Raw genomic sequence first — 12,455 nt, 5'->3', positions numbered from 1 at the left:
CAGAAGCAAACAAAGTTAACAGTTGTTAAATCTCTGAATTTGTGTAATCTTGTCCCATGAATCTTTCTTGAGGAATTTACAAAAGGTTAAATATTCATCCACCAAGAGATAACAGGAGACGAATTACAGCAAAAAGATGGGTGAAGGGCACTATATACCACAACTGCAAAGTTAAGGAACATCCAGTGTTAACCAGACTTACTGTAGTGATCAGTTTTCTACATATACAAATAACAAGTCATTATGTTATACATCTGAAATTAATATATTTCTATATGTCCATTACACCTTAAAAACCGAAGGACTTGTATACATGTATATAAGCCAAACCAATGGACATGGACAACAGGGGGATGGGAGCATGAGTTTGTGGGGGGGGGGGGAGGTTGGGGGTTAATGGGGGGGATGAGGACACATTTGTAATACCTTAACTAATAATAAAAAAAAGTAAAAGTAATTAATTAAAACATTAAGCAAAGCTGAAGATTGAGGTGAGAGGTGGAATATAAATGATATATAGTTGGACAATGTATAAATTAATAAAAATGGAACGGGTAAGGAGTAGACAATATAAAAAGTAGAGTAGCTTGCAAGTTGTTGCATTTGTAATAGTGGGAGTCAAAGATATGATTCAAAGCTGACAAGCCAAGTAAGGAGTCCGTGTAAACATCTTTAACAAGATGGTGGGGAACACTAACATTAACTAAAAGTGTGGGGTGAGAGAGAGGGTAGGAAAATGAAACATATCAATTTCATCATTAGTCATACAAAATAATTAATTAATCCTGTCTAGAGAAATAGAGCACTAACAATTTTATGTAAAGTTATAATTATAAAGGTGGTCATGAGAACAAAAATATAAATCCTGCCAAATATCAAAACTGCAATTGTTTTAAAAGCAAAGAAAACTCGTTTTGTAACAACATGCTGATAAACAGTAAAAGAGAAACATTGCATAAAATGACATACTAAGATCAAATATATCTGGATCAAATAAATGGGCTTAACTTATCTATTTAAAAATATAGTTCAGATAAATCACAAAGCAAAAGCCCTAAGTTATATATAAAAGATACACAAAAAACACAGTGATTCAGAAAAGTTGAAAATAAGAGGAAGGGCAAAGGTAAAACAGAAAAATGCAAACAAACAAAGAAGCAGAGGCATAATGCATAATGTAAGTATCAGACAAGGTTAAATTCAGGGCATAAGGCATTAAATGATACAAAGAAAGGCACTGTTTATAAGGCCAAAGGGTGCAACTTGCATTGAATACATAATAGTTATGAATATCTATGCAACAAGAGACATTAGAAGCAAGAGTCAAAAAACAGTAATTATAGCACCTTCAAGGAGAAATGGGTTTTAAAAAACGACTGGTGGTAGGGAGATTTTAATTCCTCTCTCCATCTATGATAGATCAAGTAGATAAAAGTATTAAATCAGCATACAAATGACCTAAATAACCTAAATACTCAGTAGACCCGATTGATACATGATGAGCACTATATCCTGAAATGCCCTTGCCATAAACATGAAAACCAACAATCATTTAGGTCACACACAAAGAGAGCACTAGATTCTAACACAGACAATACCCTGGTCACAATATAAAATGAGAAATTAAGAACAGTAACAGAAAAGAGATTTAACAAAATTTTTTATTCTTAATCCCTGGTTCAAAAAACAAATAAAAACTACATTTTTATAATTTCTAAAAAAGAAAAAAATGTATAAAATATTTACATACCAGCACCTATGGGATAGAACTAGAATACTACTCAGAAAAAATTTCAAATAGTTAAATTATAATACAAATAGAACATAAAAATCAAAGTGAATGAATTAAGCATCTTAATTAAATAACTTAAAAATAAAAATTTAAATTTGAAGAGAGTAAAAAAAGTGACATTATCAAAGATAAAAAGCTGAAATGAATTTTTTAAAGAGGAAAACAGATCAAAATAATATTTCAAAGTTAGTTATTTTACTTCACATCATATACAAAAATTAAATTTGTATCACAGACCTAAATGTAAGAGCTACAGCTATTAAAAGTTTTAGAAAAAAACAGAGACATAAATCTTTAGGACCTTAGATGATGCAATGGTTTCTTGGAAAAGACAACAAAAGCACAAACAACAAAGAAGAGATAGATACACTGGACATCATCAAATCATTACCAGTACATTTCAGGTGCCTTGGCCAACAGGCAAGAGGAGAGGGTTTCTGAGTCTATGTCTCTTGCCCTGCAGATCTCGTGACTAGAGGCATGACAATGCCTTCTACCCTGTCCCCCAGCTGAGCCCAAGAAACTCACAAATTGGGCCAAGTTAAATGATGCTGTACCCATGGCTCTCAACTGCTCATCTGGAAACGCCCTGAGAAGAAGCATGTCTTTCACCTGTAAATTCCTAGTGCTGAGCACACAGTGGGTCTTAGCAATCGCCTAATGAATGCATGTGTTAGAAACTGAATGTTTGTGACCCCCAAAATGCACAAGTTGAAATTTCATCAATGGAAAGGTATTTGGAGGTGGTGCTTTTGCAAGGTAATTAGACTTAAATGAGGTTATGAGGGTAGAGCCCCATGATGGCATTAGCACCTTTATAAGAAGAGAGACCAGAGCTCTCACTCTCTCCACCAGGTGAGGACACAGCTGTCTGCAGGCCAGGAAGAGGGCTCTCATCAGGAACCACATCTGCCAGCACCATCTTGGACCAGAGTATTGTCTGTTTTAGAACTTAGTGCTCTCTTTGTGTGTGACCTAAATGATTGTTGGTTTTCATGATTATGGCAAGGGCATTTCAGGATATAGTGCTCATCATATATCAATCGGGTCTACTGAGTATTTAGGTTATTTAGGTCATTTATATGCTGATGTAATACTTTTATCTAGAGGTCTCCAGACTGTGAGAAATAAGTGTTTGTTGTTAAGCAACTCATTGTGTGGTACTTTATTATAGTCACCCATAATGACTAAGACACCATGTATTGATTAATGCATGAAGGCTTTGGATCATTTGAGAGTTTTTGTATTTTACCCTCAAGAGGCATCATGTCAGACCTCAGTGAGTTGTAGCAAAAGTACAAAGCTATTCAGACAGTGCACCCAAGGCCACCCAGTCTGGTAAGATGGAGAAAGAAAGGTCAGGAGCCCAGCTCTCCTGATGACCAGGTTAGAGCCTTTCCCATGCCACAGTGCTTCTTGCCTGGGTGACAAGGGTCAAATGGAATGCAGGCACAGGACTCACTACTGCACCTCAGAGGCCACCAAGATATCCCTCCATGAGCCAAGTGCCAACAAACACCCATCTGGGCCCTGGGCCCAGCTTCACTGCTAGGAGCTCTCCATGATACAAGTCACATTCCCACCCTGAACCTGAGTTCCCCCGTCTGTACAACATAAATATAAGACCAGAGCACCTCAGAGATTTCCATCTGCTCTAAATTTTTCCAGTACAGAGACTGACTAACGAAGAATGGCTATAATCAGCATTGTCATCTCTCCATTAGGCCCTATAGATGAGTCAAAGTATTTGGAGTGTGTAGGTGGGTGTGTAAGAGATTGAACAGGAGCCTCCTCAACAAAGAGAACAGAGGCAAATCTGAAGGTTAGTTCTGAATAGGCAGTTTTTGAACACAGATCAGTCAAATCTGTGAAGCTGCCCTAAAATCAGAGGAAAGGGAAACAGCCTTGAAAGGCTCCCTGAGCAAATCCTGGAGCCACCGTGGTCCACCGAAATCAGGAATTCCTCCTTGGATTTCTAGAGGAAATTAGCCACACACAGAGCCATGCCACAGATCCCTTCCCATCAGCCCCTGGGTATCAATAAACAACTGAGGGTGCTCTAATGCAGAAAACTCAAAATCACCAAATGCTTTGGCCTCTGGGGCCAGATAGAGCCAAATGAACAGAAATTACTACACCTTCACAGCTCCCATCACCCCCAGCCTACTCATACAGGAACTCCAGTCCCCTGCAAAGTTACCTTGACCAGACCTCTATCAGATATGCTCCCAACACCAGAGGTAGTTGACTACTGGCAGATGCCACTGCTGCCCCACTCACATCTACCAGGCGTCTGCTGGCCATCCCTCATAGGGCATCTGCCAGTTAACTCAACAGAAGCAGGCTTGCCAGCATTGCATCAGGTCTGTTCAGTCAGGGATTTCATGATTTTATTGCCCCTCTTCCATATCTTATCCCCTGGGGAATTGGAGGAGGAAGGCAACAGGACAATGGCAGGCAGGAGTCAGGAATGTTGCCCCATCGCAGGACTCTCCTGAGGCTTCAGTTCATGGTGCTGGCCTTCCCGTTCATTTACCTAGCCCCTCGTACCTCTCTGAACCTCCGATTCTTCCTCAGTAACATAGTTTCATAATACAAACCATATCAGCCTATTGTGAGGAAAATATGAGATGTGTCTAGACCAGTGCTGAAAATAGGAATATAATGCAAGCCACATATTAATTTTAGATTTTCTTTTAGCTCCATTAAAAAATTAAGTAAAAATTAATGTTAATATTTTATTTAACCCAGTATATCCAACGTGTTGATAATTTCAACATGTAATTAATTAAAAATCTAATGAGGCATTTCGTAATTTTTCCTTTAAAATTCTGTAATTATCATATACTTATCATACATCTCAATCCAATCTGATGCTTTTTGGGTGCTCAATCGCTACATGTGGCCATTAAATGCTACACCTGGACAGCACAGCTCTAGTCTAAAGTTGGACTTCACTCTATGGACAAGGCAGAGCTATGATGGATTTTTGCCAGAGGAGTGAAGTGCACACCCACACAAAAAGCAGTTTAGGGAGCTTTAATCCGGCCTTGGGGTAGGGGTGCAGCTGTTCTGCCTCAGTGGTCCAAGCAATAGACCAAGAGACAGCAGCTCTATTTTCTGTCTCCTTGCCACTTACACAGAGCCTGTCAGAGTCGTTGGTTATTGGGTTGGATGAAACAATCAATCAACAAATCGCTAAAATGGACAGCTGCCTGGGTCTGTAGAGCAAGTTAAATAGAAGGGTCAAGATACGTCTGAAGGTCAGAGCCTGGAATTGGGGCAGCAGGACGGGGTGCTATGAGAAATAGAGAGGCTGGATGAGAAACTGGAGAGTGGCAGAATGACTCTCACTGTACATCTGCGTTCAACTATGACAGGAGGCTTCTGAGACCAATGATTTAGGGAACTGGGGCTTAGAAAATGTGAGGCACCAGGTAGCAGGGAGGCGCCAGGCACTCCTGAGCCACTGGGAGGGAAGCAGTCACAGTAAAGAAGTGAGGTGACAGTGAAGGCTTCAACACATGTAACAATGAAAGAAAAAATTCAAGTTCATGTGGACACTGAGGTCTCAGATGCTCAAAATGGCTGGGAGACAGGACAGATGAGCTGGAGAATGGGGAGCAGACTAGGCAGCTGGTTGCTGCTGCAGCATGCAGGGCATCTTCCACCAGCAGAGCCCTGGTCGGACCGTTTGCATTCATTACCCACTTCTCAGGGTACCTGGGGTGAGGCTGCTTAGCAAAAGCAGCTGCTTTCACGATAAATAGTTTTAGATCAAACCCAGTGGCATATAAGCTCTGTGACACTGGTAATGAAGAAGAAAGTCTCCCTGCAGCTCCAAAGAAATAATGAAAATAAAAGGTTTTGACACTCGCCTTAAAGAAGCTTGCTTCTCGATATTTGCGATTTCCGTGTGCATGTGTGTCAAGGATGGGAAATATCAGGGGTAATGAGTTAACAGTCTGTGGTCATTCCAGGATCAGAGCATGCTCAGGGAGCTGCCTCGGACAGGGGCTGTGGCCTTTGGACTCAGTCCGGTAACCTCCTAAGTCACCCCGCCCAGGCGCTCAGGCTAACTCCAGATATCATCCTTGGGGAGAACGGAAGTAGAAAATGCACAGTCCCCTGATCACAAAGAAAGATCTCAAAGAACTTCTGTAGACATTCTCTCCTTTGAGCCTCGCAAGAACTCCGTCAATCAACCTGGTTAAACACCATTAATCATATTTGACGGGTAAGAAAACTTAGGCTCGTTATTCAGCCATTGCCAGTGAAAGAAAACCAAAACATGACAGGCGTGGCCAGGAAAGGCAGGGTACCTGGCCTGAATGCCTGGACCCAGGGCTCCCAGCACCATCAGGACTCCCCGACTCTCTGCCTCATACCTCTGCCTCTCTGGCTTCGTTTTCTTGGGCCAGCTTCCCAGCAGCTCCAAGCCAGCATCCTTACAGCCTCATGACTAGTGAGGGGAAAAAGTCCTTGTTGCCAGCCTCAGTTAGCAGAACCTTGGGAAAGCACTCTGGCTGACCAAGCTTGAGTCACATGCCCATTCCTGGGTCACATCTGAGGCCATGCCGGGGAGAACCACCGCCTGCCCAGCCAGGTCAACATGCTTCACCCACTCCCTCCCGGGTGTGTTTCTAGACTAAATAAGAACAGTTGCTGGGCAACCAAGAACAGTAGCATCTACAGCCACTGATAGGAACGCTATAAGACCCCAAGGCCAGAAAGCAACCTCCAGGCTGGACTTCATCCATTGTTATCAATTCAGCAAGTATATGTTGCTTTAAGTAGGTTTCAGTAACCAAGACACATCTGGTCCCTGTCCAAATGGGCACACAATCTAGGGATAGGGGCAGACAATAAAAAGGTAAACAGATAAATAATTGCAAATTGTGACAAATGCCATGAAGGAAACAAACAGGGTGAAGTGACATAGGACATTGGGGAGCTGTTCTGATAGGATGTTTAAAGAAGGTTCTCAGAGGGGAGCCATGAAGCTGTGATTGAGACCTGGAAGAGATTCAAAGTCAATGAACATTTCAGTGAATTGGAGGTAGATTCAATTTATCTGTTTTATAAATTGGCTGTCTGTGGTGAGTTCTCATTTGAACACAGTGTTCTCGGGCTTTAAAATGTGTACCCATGAAACTAGATGTTCCCCAAGGTCCCTTCCATATGTGTCATTCTAAATTTCTACAAGAGATCCCTTTTCAAAAGTCAGGAAGCAATTATCCAAGACTGGTGCCTTAGCCTGCTTGGGCTGCCATATCAAAATGCCATAGATCGGGGACTTAAACAACCAACATTTATTTCTCACAGTTCTGCAGGCTGGGCAGTCGAGATCAAGGGACCAGTAGATTTGGTAGCTGGTGAGAGCCTGCTTCCTAGTTCATAGATGACCATTTCTCATTGTGTCCTCATGTGGCAGAAGAAGCAAAAAGCTCTCTGGAGTCTCTTTTTTCTGAAACAATATCAAAAAGCGAGTGTATTTAATCATACTCAGCTCATAACAGAGTAAATGGGTGCTTGAAATAATAATTCATGCTGTACCATGTTTATTAAGTTGGCAACAGAGAAAGTTGGTTGAAGGAAAGCGGAGAAACTTTGTCATTTAAGAATTAGAACTGAAGGGCTCCATAGTCATCTGGTATCTGCACAATGTTGTACCTATAGTTAGAAATGTCCATGATGGGAACTCCAGGGACCTTCCTGATTCTTCTTTTAAGGTCCCAGTTGACCGTGGCCACAGTGTAACTTGTGCTGAGCTACTCTCTGTACTAAGCAGCCATGCAGCACCTACACATGTAGTTCTCATTCAATATCCACTCACTAGACATGAAGCATCTGGCACCTGCCAGGCTCTATGCTAAGCACACCTCAGTCCGCTCCTCCTTAAAGTGGGAGAGATGAGACTCTGTTCACCCTTCCTCACAAGATCATTATTATGAGACTCAAATGGAAAGTACGGGCTAAGAAAACCTTTGCAAATACTAGAGGACCTTAGAAAGCTAGAACGCCCTACGCTGCTTGTAATAAAATTGAGGGAATGAAAAAGAAGCACAGGAGGGGGTGGAATCACCATAGTGGGCATCAGGCACAGGGTGCTGCACATGTCTTCTCTCAGCTGTGACACCCACACCCTTGATGTGGGCATCATCACTCCCACTATAAAGATGCAGAGACTGGTGTTTGAGAGGTTAAATTGCAGAATTCTAGTCAGATAGTTAAGAGTCAAAAATGGATGAAAAGCTAGGTCTGTTTTCCAAACCCTAACCTTTCAAAAATATTTTCTTTCACATAAAAGTAAATCCTGGGAAGCATTCAAAGTCATGTCCCTGAAAACTGGGAATGGGGTGGGTGAGGGAGGAGGAATGATTGTTTACTGCATATTTATTGAACACTAAACCCTGTGTGTTACATCAATTCTATTTGTGATACAGTGTCTACCCCATTTTTCACACTAACACAAATGTCAGCTGAAGTCCCCAGTCCACTGATGTTTACCTAACATTGGCTCAAGGATTTCCTCTCATTCTACGGAAAAATCCTACAGTCTTTTCGAGATTTTTAAAAATTCCCCGTGAGTTCATGCAAAGCCACTCACCACCTGCAGCTTCTCTCCCCACTCTGCTGGGCACCAGTCCAGACATAAGATCAGACCCTTTTATTTCACCCAAATCACTAAGACAGGCATTAAAAACATGTGGTGGGCTTCGCAGTATGGTTGGGAGACAGAGTAGTGGGACATCGCAGCAAAGCAGACAACTTAAGACTATCAGACATCCCTGCTCATCATGTCCTCTGTTCAGGGGCTTCTAGGGGCTTCTCACTGCCCACCTATTTCTGGAGGCTCCAGCCTTTCCGTCATGCCGACTAGCACCCCTTATTCTAAATCCCCATCCCCTTAGCCATTCATATGGATCCTAGAGTTATGGGAGGTGCAGAGTTCTTACGTGATTGCAGGTGATTGGTCAAGGTGTGGCTAATTCCTGTTCATCCAATGAGACCCTTCCCTGGGAGTTTTGGAATTCTGAACAGAGAAGCAATCAAGTCATCCCTTCTCTGGTCACAGAGGCTGTAACATAACTTTCAAAAGGCTGGCTGCCATGTTTTAGACCATGAAGAAAGCCACTTTGCAGGAAGAAAATGAAGCATATATACAAAAAAAAGGAGCCACACCACAAGATGAAGGGGGAGAGAGAGAGATAATCATGCAGATTTCCAAGAGGCTGGTCTGGAAGCTCCTGGAGCCCAACTGCATTCCTGTTCATCAATCCTATCTCCCAGGCTCTTGCCTTCTGGCTGCAGGAACTGAAAGGATGTGGAGAGCAGGTGTTGCTTCTCTCCTCCACCAGACTTGCACATAATGACAGCAATAGACAACTGTATCCCCCTCCCCAATTGATTTATGCCCGTCATGTTTGAAGACAGAATGAGCTCACTCTGGGTGAAGAACTAGGCAAGCACAGACCACCCTGCCAAATTCTGAGTAAAGCAAAGGCACAGCCCCCGGGAGGGTCCGGTGTCCGGTTCCTACCACCACCCTGCACCCAGGTAGCTGCTGTGATGGCCTTATCCATCATCCATGAAACACAAAAGGAAACAGAGTCTCCAGAAATGTAAAGGCCTTTCCAAAGTCGCAACCAGTAAGAAGCAGAAGCAGAAGCTGATCCCTGTGTGTGTTTCACTAACACTCTGTTGGCCCAGAAATGCAGACCCAGGAGAGCAGGGCTGGGTGTGGGGCTGGAAGAAACCCATCCATCAGGGGACTACAGTGCTCTGCCTCTTCCAGTATTGTTATTCCTTTCTCTCCTCCTCGTTTTCTCTCCTCCTACCATCCCTTTCTTCCTCCTTCTCCTCCAAGGCTTCTGGGGCCCCAATCAGCAGGAAGGGACCCAGGTATCCCCACTCTGAGTGCTGACCATCCCTCCAAGGCCTGTCAGGAAACCCTGACCACTCATCCTGAAGAACAAGACAATCTTGCGCAGAGGTCACTGTGCTCCCCTAAGGACAGGTCACCACAGAGAAAATTCTGAGTGAGAAACAAAGGGGCCTGGGCAGAGGGCAGCACTTGGCTCTCCGCAGTCCATGAATGGCCTTCCCTGGCTTCCTTGGGTCCTCTCTCTTCTCGTTTCTTAAAAAGTGAAAGTTACCCCACAGCCTACTATCTATTAAACAAAATGTTTGTTCTTAGTCCTGCGCACCATAATCCCAGCTCCCACCCTGCTTCCTCAGTGGGAAAAACAGGTGTTCCTGTCCCCAGCACTCCCTATTCTTCTGCAATCCCCACGCCATGTGCGTGCTCAGCTCTGTGCCTGCTGGGTGGCGGGGAGCCTGTGAACCTGGGCTCCCTGAGGGGCCAGGTGCTGCTCATTGAGAAGATGGCCTGGCTCTGAGGCACAAGGGGTCCGACTACACCAGCGGTTCTCAACCTGTGGGTCGCGACCCCTTTGGGGGTCGAACGACCCTTTCACAGGGGTCGCCTAAGACCATCGGAAAACACATATATAATTACATATTGTTTCTGTGATTAATCACTATGCTTTAATTATGTTCAATTTGTAACAATGAAAATACATCCTGCATATCAGATATTTACATTACGATTCATAGCAGTAGCAAAATTACAGTTATGTAGCAATGAAAATAATTTCATGGCTGGGGGTCACCACCACATGAGGAACTGTACTAAAGGGTCGCGGCATGAGGAAGGTTGGGAACCGCTGGACTACCCCCAGATGAACGAGCTGCAGCAGCGCCGCGGGCTGGGGGACCTGGTTGTGCGCCGCTTCCCCTGCAACCAGTTCGGGCATCAGGAGAACACCAAGAACGAAGAGATCCGGAACTCCCTCAAGTACCAGTATGTCAGGCCTGGTGGTGGGTTCAAGGCCAACTTCATGCTCTTTGAGACGTGCGAGGTGAATGGCGCGCCGGTGCACCCCCTCTTTGTCTTCCTGCAGGAAGCTCTGCCCGCATCCAGTGACAACGCCACTGCACTCCTGACAGACCCCAAGTTCATCACCTGGTCTCCCGTGTGTGTGCCACAATGACGTGGCCTGGAGCTTCAAGAAGTTCCTGGTGGGCCAGAACGGCGTGCCTGTGCACAGGTACAGCCACTGCTTTCCCACCATTGACATCGAGCCTGCATAGAAGCCCTGCTGCCCAAGGGGCCCAGCAATGCCTAGGGCACCCCCACCCAACCCACCCGGCCATCTGGGGGGCTTATCTATGAAGGTGTTGCCTCTAAACCTACACGGAGGAATGCCTGATGTCCAGCTAAATCCCCCCAGATGGGCCCTGGTCCTGTCCATCCCAACCTCCCCCTCCCATACCATGGCTTTTCACAATAAACTGTCTGGTGTTGGCAGAAAAAAAAGAAAAGAAAAGTAAAAGTCAAGAAGTGTGCGCGTGGACGTGTGCTTGCACGAAGGATAAAGGCCACGTTTAAATGCATCACAATGTTCCATAGAAGGGAATTCCAGTAATTTCTTCTTTAGACTTTGCTGTGCTTTCCACTGTTTGTACAAAGAGCCTGCATTACTTTTATAATTAGAAAATCCCTCCCTGAATATCTCTGGGTATCAGAGTGGATCGCACCTGCCATGCTCTGTCATAGTGCTACTTTTGGAATGATGAGATAATGCCCGAATCTGCCTGATCCACATCACCAGCTGAGGTTACAAACACCAGCACGTTTCTTTCATTTTCCCAATTAATCACTTGAGCAGCTGCAAGCCTTGTTGTTAAGCAACACAGTGCCTGCACTCTTAGGCCTCTCCTTTGTGGCTAAGAATGGGATTCACTGCCCATTCTAAGAAACACAGCAAGTGAACAAATAGAAACAAACTCATAGATGCAGAGCTGATGGTTGCCATGTCAAAGTGCGTAGGAGGATGGGCAAAACAGATAAAGGGGAATAAGAGGTATAAATTGCTGGTTATAGAATAATCCAAATAAGTCACAGGGATGTGATGAACAGCATAGGAAACAGAGTCCATAATATCGTAATAACTATATATGGTCACAGATGGCTACCAGACTTACCATGGTGATCACTGTATAAGAGCTATAAACACCTAATCACTATGTTGTATACCAGAAACTAACGTAATATTGTATGTCAACTATAACTTAAAAATATATTTTTTAAATGAATGGGTTCCACTACAAGCAACAGGAAATTCAACCAACAATGCCTTACACGAATGAGGTATATTTTCCTCCTATAATGAGAAACCCAAAGTTAAGCAGTCCGGGGCTAAAATGCTGCTCAGAGATATCCTCAAGGATCCAGGCTCCTGGCTCAGCAACCTTAGTTTGTGATTCATCCTTGTGGTCACAGAAAATCTGCTTCCTCTCCAGGCAAGGAGGGGGAAGAGCAAAGAGCAAAGGGTTTTGTCTTGTCACTTGAAATGGGAATTCTACCTACGTATATCCTAATGGCTAGCACTAGATCACATGGCCACCTCTAGCTGCAAGGGAAGCTGGAAAGTTCACTTTTTACTTTCTATGGTAGAGAAAAGCAAGTTGTGAGTGGTTTTTAGGTATGCAAGCCCCCAAGTCTACCACATCACTGGAGTTTACTCAACTTAAGGGCTTCCTTTCCACTTCTGAAGGCCAGGTGGGGTGAGAACTGAAATGTCTGACCTGTCCACAA

At 44.0% G+C, this 12,455-nt stretch overlaps 1 pseudogene; it reads left to right on the top strand.

The window, feature by feature from the left end:
- The first annotated feature begins 8,035 nt into the window (after positions 1–8,035).
- LOC132215411 (glutathione peroxidase 1-like) lies at positions 8,036–10,983 on the top strand (annotated as a pseudogene).
- Positions 10,984–12,455: the final 1,472 nt, after the last annotated feature.

The sequence above is a fragment of the Myotis daubentonii genome, chromosome 14 (genome assembly GCF_963259705.1).
Source record: "Myotis daubentonii chromosome 14, mMyoDau2.1, whole genome shotgun sequence".
In the NCBI taxonomy this organism is placed as follows: Eukaryota; Metazoa; Chordata; class Mammalia; order Chiroptera; family Vespertilionidae; genus Myotis; species Myotis daubentonii.
Note: the sequence above shows the minus strand (reverse complement) of the source record. Positions and strands in the feature narration are given on the sequence as shown.